This window comes from Sinocyclocheilus anshuiensis, unplaced genomic scaffold (assembly GCF_001515605.1).
Source record: "Sinocyclocheilus anshuiensis isolate Anshui unplaced genomic scaffold, SAMN03320099.WGS_v1.1 scaffold1535, whole genome shotgun sequence".
In the NCBI taxonomy this organism is placed as follows: Eukaryota; Metazoa; Chordata; class Actinopteri; order Cypriniformes; family Cyprinidae; genus Sinocyclocheilus; species Sinocyclocheilus anshuiensis.
This window is the reverse complement of record NW_015552639.1, coordinates 74,610-86,609: the sequence shown is the minus strand read 5'-3', so window position 1 is coordinate 86,609 and position 12,000 is coordinate 74,610. Positions and strand designations below refer to the sequence as shown.

The 12,000-nt window shown below is 35.3% G+C and overlaps 1 long non-coding RNA gene across 1 annotated transcript in view; it reads right to left on the bottom strand.

Moving 5' to 3' along the window:
• Positions 1 to 8,739: 8,739 nt before the first annotated feature.
• The window catches only part of LOC107666901 (uncharacterized), a 17,460-nt gene continuing 14,199 nt past the window's right edge, over positions 8,740 to 12,000 (bottom strand). The window contains exon 3 of the long non-coding RNA XR_001631735.1: positions 8,740 to 8,810. This is a non-coding gene — a long non-coding RNA (uncharacterized LOC107666901). The remainder of the gene's footprint in view (positions 8,811 to 12,000) is intronic.

The window sequence follows — 12,000 nt, the reverse complement described above, 5'->3', positions numbered from 1 at the left end:
CATATATATATATATATATATATATATATTTGTTTGTTTAAGTTATAAGTAAGTTTGGGACCAGTAAGATTTTTTAATGTTCATCTTATGCTCATATAATGCTCTCTTATGCTCATCAAGGCTGTATTGATTTCAACTCAAATACTGAAAAAACAGTAATATTGTGAAATATTATTGCAATTTCTAATATCAGTTTCCTATTTTAATATACTTTAGAATATAATTTATTTTTGTGATGCAAAGCTGAATTTATTTTGAATAAACACTGTTCTTTTTAACTTTTTATTTATCAAAGAATTCTGAAAAAAAAGTATCACAGTTCCAAATATATTTTGGAACTATTCTTCTAATGGGATTACATTTATTCATTTGGCAGATGCTTTTACGCAAATCAACAACAACTTCCAGTGCGTTCATGGTTCATATTTCATCAGCATGTGAGTTTCTCAATGCACAGCTCTACAGCAGCTCTTACTGATCACAGTCCTGATCAGGACAACACGCGTCCCAAACATTATTCCTACCATTAGTGTACTGTAAATTGCTTTACATAAGCTATAACATTGCTAATATATTCTCTGTGCCTACTTCCTATATGAAAATCGTTTTGTTGCTGTGGAAACAATAAATGCACACGCAGCTATACAATAACATAACGATGAATGGCTCAATCTTCAGTCTTCTTCTTATTTCTCATTTCACAGTGGAATTAATGCTCGGCTGGAACACAGTACCTTGTAATATCTTTCACCTGTGTCATGCAGTTTTATAAGCTCATGAGCGTGAACAGATGATGAATGACACACAATGATATGCAATAACTCTCCTGTGTTTACACAGATGAAACTCATCTATATGCTGCATTCAAGTGCTTGTCAGAAGACCCTACTTCCTTCTGAAGCTGCAATTATGAGCATGTCACATTCAAGCGATTTATTTTTTGGATGCTTGCTACTTGCAATGTGTTATAAATTGTGCTATAAAAATGCTTTTTCTGCATGTAAAATGTACAATATCCAATGAATGGCTACAGACGGGACATAAAACTGACAATGACACCCCATGGCAAATGATTTCAGAAAATGTATCGGCCATGAGACTATGTGCATTATTCTCCTCATTGGTGTAAGTCGCTTTGGATAAAAGCGTCTGCTAAATGCATAAATGATATGATGAAATGATGATTTACAATGATTTGACAGAAAAATCTTCAGTGTTTCCCTGCATCCTCGGACATATGCTTACAGATGTGATCATCTCACAATAATTCCTTTATGCTCATAATATATACAGGACACAAAAACACTATGAAAACAAGAATACGAATGTGCCGATGGGCAAGAGAAAGGCTATTATGGGAAAAACATAATAGAAATCCAACAAGTTGACCAGAGGGGAAATGAGAAACAAGTGAATTGCATCTGTAGAGTAATTAGTTGAGCTCTGGCTGAAGCGCTGATGGTTGTTTCTGTGTGGGCTGAACAACCAACACACACTGACGAGGAAACAGTTCCAGTCTGTGAGGAGTCATTATCACGTCAGTGATATGATTTTGATGATATGTTGTGGGATAATATTATTTGTTAATGATGGTTTTGGGTTTTAGATTTGGATTAATTCATCTAAATACATGAAGAGTCAATGATAATTAATTCAACATTAAAACCACATAACACACCTAGGGCGGCGTCTGCATGAGCAAAACTTACTACAATGCAGCTGTATGTGTATTATTTCAAGGAAAACAGGCAGAACAAATTAGGAGAACATCTAATTTCAATTTTGATTATAATTATTAATATTCTTATTTATTTAAAAAAACGTATTACAATTAAATAAAAAAATATCCCTACAATAACTATTAAACTATATATAGTATTTCACAATAAAACTATAATTTTTCTATATAAATTTCATAATCTTAATTTAATCTTCTAATAACAACAGTGCAATTACAATAGTAATATTTATGGTATATTTTTTTAACCATTTTTTTTTACTTTTTATTTTGACGGAAAACTGCAGGGAAATGTTTCTTTTGAAACGCTTCTCTTTTGTTAACAACAAATTCACTGCCACAATGCCGGGGTATTGTGGGGGGTTGCCAAAGCAGTCGTTATGCTGTCCTGGGTGGTTTTAGGCACGTTGCTATGCAGTTGCTAGGGTGATTTGGGTGGGGTGGTTTTTAACACGTTGCTATGGTGATCTGGGTGTTTTTTTTACATGTTGCCATGTAGTTGCTATGGTGTTCAGGGTGGTTTTTAACATGTTGCTATGGTGATCTGGGTGGTTTTTTTTAAAACATGTTGCTATGTAGTTGCAATGGTGTTTAGGGTGATTTTTAGCATGTTGCTATGGTGTTCTGGGTGTTTGTTAACATGTTGCTATGCAGTTGCTAGGGTGTTCTGGATGGTTTTTAACATGTTGCTATGGTGATCTGGGTGGGTTTTTTTTTAAACATGTTGCTATGTAGTTGCAATGGTGTTTAGGGTGATTTTTAGCATGTTGCTATGGTGTTCTGGGTGTTTGTTAACATGTTGCTATGGTGTTCAGGGTGGTTTTTAAAATGTTGCTATGGTGTTCTGGGTGTTTGTTAACATGTTGCTATGGTGTTCAGGGTGGTTTTTAAAATGTTGCTATGGTGTTCTGGGTGTTTGTTAACATGTTGCTATGCAGTTGCTAGGGTGTTCTGGATGGTTTTTAACATGTTGCCATGCAGTTGCTTTGCTGTCCTCGGTGGTTTAATGCATGTTGCTATGCAGTTGCAAGGGTGATCTGAGTGATTTTAACATATTACTATGCAATTGCCATGGGGTTCTGGGTGGTTTTATGCAAATTGCTAAGCAGTTTCTAGAGTGGCCTGGGAAGTTTTTAGAATGCCAGGGTGTTGTGGGGAACCAATGGATGGCTACAACTTTTGGTCAAATGGCAAAGTGCCACTTTTCGCAAACCGACTTACTTGTGATGCAGCATTGTTTTAAAATCAATGATTTGCAGGGTTCTCAGGTGTAGCATAGCTTTAGCACATAAGCGCCTAAAGACTCAAATTTTGCGTTACATTTATGTAGAACACAAAGCCTAAGCTTGCTTAAATCTTTAACACTGCTCTTCCGCTGCCGTGTATGGCTGTTTCCCCCAGGACATGCAAATCTAGTTATGTGTGTCAGTAGTTTCTCCACAAATTTCTTTACTGTCTTCAAGAAGATAAATGATTTCCAGAAAAGCCTGCCCTCCAGAAGATCTTTGATCCTGACACGGCCCCTCCAGAGGGACCCGCACAACATAACATTAAATCCTTCAAGTGTGCTCCGGCTCTCTATTCACAGCGGGCAAGTAAATCTGAATAAGAAGTGACATCTTTAAGCTTCATTATATTAGCACATGATCCCCTCTTAAAGTCTCTAGTAGAGCGGTGAGTGTTTACAGTCTGTTACAGTCTCCGCTGCAGCATGTGTTGGAGATTTCCTGAGACTGTGGGCTAATTGTACTCGGGGTAAATGGGGCCTGCTGTTCGCTGCCACTGCACACAGGGTAAATCTGATAGATGATCGAAATCGATTTAAGCTTTGAAGCCGGTTCAGAAACCCCCCGCTACCGCTCGCACCCACTGTGTTGGCATTTAGCAGTGGGGCATCAACTTCAAAAATACTGTGCTATTTAGTTTGGCTTGAGAAATCTGACATGCTAGCATGCTGGCAATGTGTCAAATCATGCTACCGACATGTTAAAACATGCTAGCAATGTGCCAAATCATGTTACAAACACGTTAAAACATGCTAGCAATGTGCCAAATTGTGTTAGAAACATGTTAAAACATGATGGCAATGATACAAGTTTAAATATGCTAGCAATGTGCCAAATTATGTTAGAAAAATGTTAAAACATGCTGGCAATGAAACATGTTAAAACATGCTGGCAATGTGCCAAATCATATTAGAAACACGTTAAAACATGCTAGCAATGTGCCAAATCATGTTAGAAACATGTTAAAACATGCTAGCAATGATGTTACAACATGCTAGCAATGTGCCAAATCATGTTATACATGTTACAACATGCTAGCAATGTGCCAAATCATGTTATACATGTTACAACATGCTAGCAATGTGCCAAATCATGTTATACATGTTACAACATGCTAGCAATGTGCCAAATCATGTTAGACATGTTAAAACATGGTAGCAATGTGCCAAACTATTTTAGAAATACGCTAAAACATGCTAGCAATGAAACTTGTTAAAACATGCTAGCAATGTGCCAAATCATGTTAGAAACACGTTAAAACATGCTAGCAATGTGTCAAATCATGTTAGACACGTTACAACATGCTAGCAATGAAACATTAAAACATGTTAGCAATGTGCCAAATCATGCTAACAGCATGTTAAAACATGTTAGAAACATGCTATTGTAACAATGTCAAATCATGCTCTCAACATGTTAAAACATGCTAGCAATGTACCAAATCCTGCTAGCAGCAAGCATGTTAAAACATGCTAGAAACAAGTTACAACATGCTAAAACATGCCACTTCATGGTAAAATTGAAAGCAAAGCATAACAGACTATCTATATTCTAAAACTACTCAGGCCACTCTAACAACTGCATAGGAATATCCCTTAAGACAATTAACCGTGATTTTATTATAGTAAAGTGTTGTAACCATGTTTTTTTGGCTGACTGATTACCATTTGTATAACCATAATTTTACGACAAATACCACGATTAAAGTATGGTCGGTGTAGGAAAACCATGGTTATTTCGTGGTTACCATGGTTTAACTATATTAAGAATGTTTTTATTTATTTATTTAAATGCACAGCAACATGTTACTCCAATCAAAACCACCTTAGCAACGGCATAGCAACATGTTAAAAACCACCCTGAACACCCAAACAACAGCAAAGAAATGTTACAAACACCTTAGCGACTGCACAGCTACATACCAAACAACACCCAGAACAGCCTAGCAACTGCATAACTACATGCTACAAACTAGGGATGCACAATATTGGATTTTTGCCGAAATCTGATATGCAGATCATTTTCAACTCATTTTGGCCAATGGTCGATGTCGACACCGATATATAATTATTTTAAATTCTGGTTAGTTTTTAACAAGAACTTATTTGTTAGAATTAAATAAACAATAATAAAGTTATTTTATAATGACAGTACATTGAAGATTTGAAAATAACTATAAATAAACTATATATTAATCACTGCTTTTTTTTTCAGAAAGACGCAGTGGTAACCTTAACATTTTATTTTATGATTTAACATTTGTAAATGTTCTAAAGCAAAAGAGTTCTAAAAATTCTGAAAATCTTTTAGAGCTCATCATTTTTTTTTTGTTCATGTAAGCTATAGCTTCTGACCTTTAAATCAAAACATACTCATGATTTTATGGCATCAATTACTGCTTTATTTAATCAGAAACACAGTCTAAATATTATTTGTGTATTTTGCTTATATTTTATTAGAAGTAGGCCAACAGCGCCCCCTACGGAATTAAAACTCCTAACTAAGCGGGTATTAGGACCCGGGGGAGGCTGCCGCTGCACGTGCTATTACTGTTTACTCTATCACACACCGAACGCGTCATTGTGCATTCTCAGGCCCTGTCCACAAGAACGAGGTTATTTTTAAAACCGCAGCTTTTTGTACGCGGTTAGGCCGTTCGTCCACACGCAAACGCAGCACCAGTTCACTGAAACCAAGCACTTTTGAAAACGCCTGCCAGGGTGAAGATTTTCAAAAACTCTGGTTGCAGTGTTATCGTGTAGACAGCTAAACCAGCTAAACCGGAGTTTTTGGCTTTTGTCGTCGGCGCCTGCGCTGTTATCTCCGCCTACTGGAGACTTTTTCAGGCTTCTGATAGGCCAACATGGCTTTACGGTTGAGATTATATCGCCGCCTGTTGGTTTGGCATGCTCTTGGCAGTGCTTCATAGCATGTGTTTGCGTTTTCATGTAGATGGAGATTTTTTTTAAAACGGAAGGAGGAAAAACTGTTTAAATGCAGTGATCCAAAACAGTGAACCCAATCACCATTCAGGCAAAACTTTGCTTCAAGAATGAGCCACAATGCTGATGTGATCGAATCGCTAGCACACCCTGAGCACATGTGAGTTAATGTATTCCTCTTATCGACATAATTTTTCATATCGGGCCGATGCGATATTTACATTTAAAGCCATTATTGGCCGATTCCGATATTGGACCGATAATATCATGCATCCCTACTACAAACAACCCAGAACACTCCAACAAATGCTTAGCAGAGTGTTAAAACCACCCATGTACCCTAGCAACTACATAGCACCCATGACCCCCCCTTGCATGTGCATGGCAACATGCATAAGACCACCCAGAGCGCCATAGCAAGCGGTGCGTCCCTACAGGCATGTGTAGTCATCACACATGATAAACAGCCTAAAGCTTTATGACACGCTGTTGTAAGTGAGTGTACGAATCCCAGCACACTGGCACAGATTGATGGATATAAATAGCTCTCAAGACGGGCATCCCTCAGTTCGGTCATATGATGACGTGTCTTTGTCTTTCTCTAGTGAGCGCACTCGACTGCTGATGACTGCAGCTGCTGGCGGCGTGTCCAGGAAGAAATGGTGATTAATGTATGGTGGTGTTCCCTTGGCTGATTGGCCGTAATTATGGGAAGAGAGGCGGGGTGAGCAGGTGGATGGGTGTCTGTTGACAAGCGCACACATTTGCTCCCGTTATCTTCTGAGATCAGCCGAAAATTAATTCAAACCACACGGGCCAACCTGCTGTCACCTGACCTACACCCTAGCAACTGCATAGCAACATGCTAAAAATCTGCCAGAACGCCCTAGAAATGGGTGGTGAGATGATTGTAACGTCTTAATATTTGACATTAAAAGATACATTTTGGATATTTTGACAACTGCAAGCAACTGCATAGCAACAGGTTAGAAAGCACCCAGAACAACCCTAGCAACTGCATAGCAACGTGCTAAAAATCAACCAGAATGCCTAGAAATGTGAAAACTGCACGTACACGTCTCTTTCAGATGTGAAATCTATGAATCGCAAATGACCTTGAACTTGCACGCAAATTAATGGTTTCAGCTCTCTGCCCTGCAAACGACTCCTCATTAATGTCATTAACATGTAAAAGATCACCATTCATCATCCATATTCTTTAATTCGATCAGAACAGCGAGCTGCAAGAACAGCTTACATTTTCAAAAACCTGCAGTACTCGAACAAGAAAAAGTGCAAACGTCTGCTCAGACCCTGATGTGACGCTAAGCACTTTTCCAAGTCAAAGCCAGTTTTTACAAATATGAGCGTTGGATTGGATTTAAGTGTACACACACCCTAAGATCAAATCTGAGTGTACGCACGCTTTATAAATGAGGCCCCTGAACTGTAAATACAGACATTATGCTAATGTATTTCCAAAGGAACCACACGGGAGCATTTGACTGTTGTCACAATCTCAATGACTATTGATGGGTCAGGAAGAAAAATGTCATTGCATTGATTCAGAACATCCTGTTTTTGACCCAAAACACCAAAAATCATGCCTGTCGTAATCTGGGGAATGTACGTATATGCCTTTCTGTGGTGATACAATTAATTAATGCATAACATGGTAAGAACTGATTTCCGTATTCATATTCCATGATATTCCAAAGTATCGCAAAGAAAATGTCCAAATAGCCTCTCACCCCACTGTAATATATTTCACGTTCACTGAGCAATTTAGCACTGATTTACACACTGACCTCACGAAATGTGATTGACACTGCACTCTCTGTCTTAAATAGGAAAAATCCAATCATCTCAAAGAGCTCAGAAATGATGACATGCTGCTCTATCAGCCTCTGCGGCCGCTGCCTGTAAATACTCACACATGACGATCTGTGTATTGATTGCTGTTGGCTTTTGGAGTGTTGCATGATTTTATTTTGTGACATCATTTAGCTACGGAGCAGCTGATAAATTGTGAGGGTCAAAAGTATCACCAGAATCCGTCAAGCATTTGTACATCTCTTTAAAACGGCAGCAGGAAAGCCATTTTGACACTGTCCACACTCATGCATCAGCAGAATACAGTCATTTGGAGTGATAAATACATGTTCATTGGTGAATCTCACAAAACCTGTCCCAAACATCTCACAAGTCACCACAAAATGAAGAATGATTGAATCATGAATTCAATGATTATTCCTCATATCACATACTGTATGACTACCTGGACACAAACATGTAGGTCTTTTCTTAAACCTGTTGTGGAAGCTGTCCTCAGTAAAATGCGCAGCACACAATAGCAAATTGGGGTTATAATGCTCAGGACAGAGTTAAAAAATAAATTGCAACCACTGTTTCCCTGACATCATCCGCTTTCGGAAGCCCAAACAAAGACGTTTGGGCACGGAGGTGAAAAAAACAGCGTTTCAGGCGTTCGCACACCGGACGAGAAGCGCAGCGTCGCGCCACGTCTTTAAAATTCAAATACATTATTTTCTATGAGTGTAGGCACATGTAGGTACATTGATCAGATAACAGGACGGTATACACGTATTAGAGGTGATGGTAATGTACCATTAAGAAGAACTACCTTTGGTCAATTATCTTTTGCTTTTAGAGGAACACATGAGTGGAATAGACTCCCAGTAGAGCGGAAAGATTTAAAACATTTAACAGGACACTGGTTTCTCGAAAAAGCTGAAAATATGGTTATTGAACCATCAAAATTGTGATCATTTGTAGTGATTTATGGATATGGTATGGTAGTCTGTAATTTTGTGTTTCAATATTCTTAGTTAATTTTTTTTGCTTCTGTTTTCATATTTTCTCCTTGTTCTTAATTTGGTGTATTAATAATCTGTTTACATTCTTTTCCTGTCCTTAACATCAACCTGCCAAAAGAGACTATGGATGAAAATTAGCCAGTGTTGGCTAAATCTGGCACATTTTACATATTGTATGTACTATCAATGTGCATTGTCCCTGATTAAATAAAAAAAAAATGAACAAAAAAAATGAAAAAATGAATGAAGAATAAATATATAAAATCCCATTGAAATTAAGGTTTGTTTGTTTTTTGCATTTAAAATTTATTTTGCAATTTTTTGTAATTTCTATTATTCTCAATAGTAATTTACTGTAATACAGGTATTTTTAAATGGATTGCAGTATTTGTATTTATCAACATAATGGCATTACAATAAATCATAATGTGTAACTGCATGCTTTACAATTTAAATACAATTGTTATGCAATGTTATTTTAGTATTATTTATATACTATTATAATATTTATTACTATTGTCTGTTTTATTTTTCATTTTAGTTTACATTTTAGTAATTTTGTTATGTGCTTTTGTTATTTTTATTCATTTTTGTCTTCAGATATTATTCAAATATTTCAAAGCAAGATTTCTCATTTTCATTTTTTTTTATTTAAGTTTGTCAAGTTTTTCCTCTAATTTTTATATTTTATTTGAGGTTTATTTCAATTAACAACATTTTTTTTTTAAATGTTAAGTACATACAGTATATATATATATATATATATATATATATATATACATACATACATACAAGTAGTAATTCTCATTAGATATACTGTAAAACACCAATTTTATATTTTTTAAGTTTAAGTTTTTAAAGCTTTTTGTGTAACATTTATATTTTATTTTATTTCAAGCTTTATTTCAACTAAACAGGATCTGAATGAAAAATATTTTTAAGTTTAATTTTAGAATAACAACACTGTTTTTGTGGCATTGCAGTAATGGGAATTTGAGAGGAAAACTGTCATGAAAAATGAAATAATGTTACAATGATGCAAAAAATCCAAATGGCCCATAAAATATATTTTTTTCCCTTAGCTTTTGGGGTGAAATTATTACTTGAAACTAGCTGAATTTTTAATAGCCAAACATTTTTAGAAAGATAATTCTAAGGCTACTATGTTTTATGATACCAAGACAAAAGTATATTTAAAACCGAATACCTAATTGCCTTTGCAACAGCTCTATGCAGTTTTCATTCAATCATCCAACAGCTTTTCTGCTGCTGCTGTTCATGCTTGAATGTTTCCGCTGATGAATAATTCTTAATAAACCCTTGAGCTCAGAAGATTAACATGAATCTGTCAGGTGTGTTTCCAGTGCTGCTTTACTCTGGGCTTTGTGTGGCTCTGATAGAATCCAATTAGCCTTTTATTTTTGTTGCCACACCAGCAACTGGTGCAAAATGGTGCCCGAGGACACAGTCTCACCAGAAGCCCAAAATAATCCTCCCCCTGGAAACACTGCCACCGGAGATCTGCGGCCACCCATCAAACCTGTCACAGCCCATCTGGGACCATTTTGAGCTCAGTGGAACGGCTGCGCCACACGCCCTCCATCTCGCCCTGTGTTCAGTGGATTCCTGCCAGAGTCGCTCCCATGTTGAGCTTCAACACACTCATGTCATCTGAGGTATAAGAGAGAGAAATGAGAGTTAACAAAACCAAATGATACAAACTTTAGAGTAAACATCAAATCAAAATTGACTATTATATATGCTTCTGCTTTTATTGTTCATGATTTATCCAAACACTGCAAAAACAAGCACAAAGCACTAAATTTGGTTAGATTTGTGCTTAAAACAAAACAAAACTATTTGTGAGGTACTAAAAATAAATTTGATTTAAGATATATTGAAAAATCATATATATATATATATATATATATATATATATATATATATATAGCAATTTTGCTTTTTTTTTAATCTTTTTTTCTTTATGTAAGCCTATTTTTTTATTTTTTTTACTGGAAAACAAGACAAATATACTGACTAAAAATGCACTACAACAAATAGTACTTTTGAAGTAATAGTCATAGTACTTATATAGTAATATAATTTAGTCTAATATAAGTTATAATAGTAATAGTACAAAAGTAATAGTACTTTTGAATTAGTTTTTATTTTTATATTTTACATTTTCTTTTTCATTTTCATTTTCGTTAAAATTTTAGTAAGTTTGTTGTGTGTTTGTCATTTTTATTCGTTTTTTTTTAAAGTGTCTATATATCTTGTTTTACGTATTTTAAATTTTTTTTACTGGAAAACAAGCCAAAAATATTACCTAAAAATGAAGTGCAACAAAACACTATTTAAATACTATATAAACAAATAATATGGATATTTGACATTTTAAAAATACTGTATAGATTTTATTAATGGTGAATTTGTTTTTATTTTAAGATTTTCCATTTTCTTTTTAATTTTTGTAAAATGTTTCAGTAATTTTGTTTTTAATCAATTTTATTAGTTATTAGTATATATATTTTTTTTAAGTTTAAATATAGAATATAGTTTATATTCATTTTAATTTCAGTTTTAGTACACAAAGTTAAACCAAATGAAAATGAGAAATTTGCCTTGGCAACTACCTGAGATAAAATAAGTTTTTTATGTTATTTCAGTTAACATTAATTTTTATTATTTTATTTTATTAACAAAAATGTTTATGGTTTAACTTAGTTAACTATAATAATCTTGATACACACACATACTTCGATTCAACATTCAATATGTTTCACTCTGAAAAACTTCACATTACAGAAATACAATGGGTTGCAAACACAAAACTCATTAGCTCTGATGTGCTTGTGTGTTCAGTGATGGTCAAACCGCATGGCACACGCTCCGTCCTCTCACAGTTTACATAATCCTCAGCCTGCCACTATCAGGAACACGCCTGGAAACAACACGCTCCAAAAACCATCCGATGCATTCACACAGAACACATGTAGTGATGGGACTCACTCGACTCAAGGTACGTCACTGTCATCTCAGCTACAGTCAAAGAAAGATCACTCTAAAAAAACTCAACTCAACTTTGGGTCAAATATGGACTAACCCAAATTTTGGGTTAGATTTTGTAATTTTCTGAATTTTAACCCAAAATGAGCGATATATACCCAATATATAAATATATATATATATTTATA